Source organism: Lagopus leucura, unplaced genomic scaffold, assembly GCF_019238085.1.
Source record: "Lagopus leucura isolate 7727_CA_CO unplaced genomic scaffold, USGS_WTPT01 37840-0_obj-0_obj, whole genome shotgun sequence".
Classification (NCBI taxonomy): Eukaryota; Metazoa; Chordata; class Aves; order Galliformes; family Phasianidae; genus Lagopus; species Lagopus leucura.
In genome coordinates this window covers 1524-2201 of record NW_024968327.1, presented here as the reverse complement: position 1 = coordinate 2201, position 678 = coordinate 1524, and the positions used below count along the sequence as shown (strand labels likewise).

The window sequence follows — 678 nt, the reverse complement described above, 5'->3', positions numbered from 1 at the left end:
GGGTTGACTGGGCAATGGGAACTGGGAGCTCTGGCAGCCAAAAGTGAGAATCGTAACCCAATGCAAAGAAATGGAGAGTCAGGCTGCCTGAGTCCCCCTCCCCCCTCCGCCCTGTGCTGGCTGTTGGGGTTTGGGGGCAGCACTGGCACAGGCACTGCTGGGGACAGGTATTGCTGGCAGACCCCAGGCACTGAGAGGGCCCAGGGCTATTGTGGGCACAGCGGGCTCCGCACAGACCTTCCCTCTGTGCAGAATGGGCTGTGGGATGCTGGGGCTGCCCCACAGGGATGGCTGTGCCCTCAGCATAGGGCAGGGATGCTGTGATGGCCGAGAGGTGAAGGCGTTGGACTCGAAATCCAATAGGGTTTCCCTGCGCAGGTTCGAATCCTGCTCACAGCGATGGATTTTACCCCCTGCCTGGAGGTGTTGAATGCACACCGGGGTCTCAGCCCATCTCTTGTGGGTTTCCTCCTCAAAAACATTTCCCCGCATGTCACTGTGCTCATCACAGTTCCTCAGGCTTACCAGCAGACCCCTTCTTCCTCCATGCGCACCCCAGGGCCTATTTTCAGCTCTCACCTGGATTTTGCAGGGCTTTTCTTCCCTCCCTCAAAGTCAAGCCCTGGATCCAATTTGTGCCTGGAGCCTGGTAGTAGGGCCTGAGCCCAGCAGTAGCAG

The 678-nt window shown here is 58.8% G+C and overlaps 1 non-coding gene across 1 annotated transcript; it reads left to right on the top strand.

Annotated features, from left to right (window-relative positions):
- The first annotated feature begins 317 nt into the window (after window positions 1–317).
- Window positions 318–399, top strand: TRNAS-CGA. The gene has a single exon. It is a non-coding gene; the product is annotated as a tRNA-Ser (tRNA).
- The last annotated feature ends 279 nt before the right edge of the window (window positions 400–678 follow it).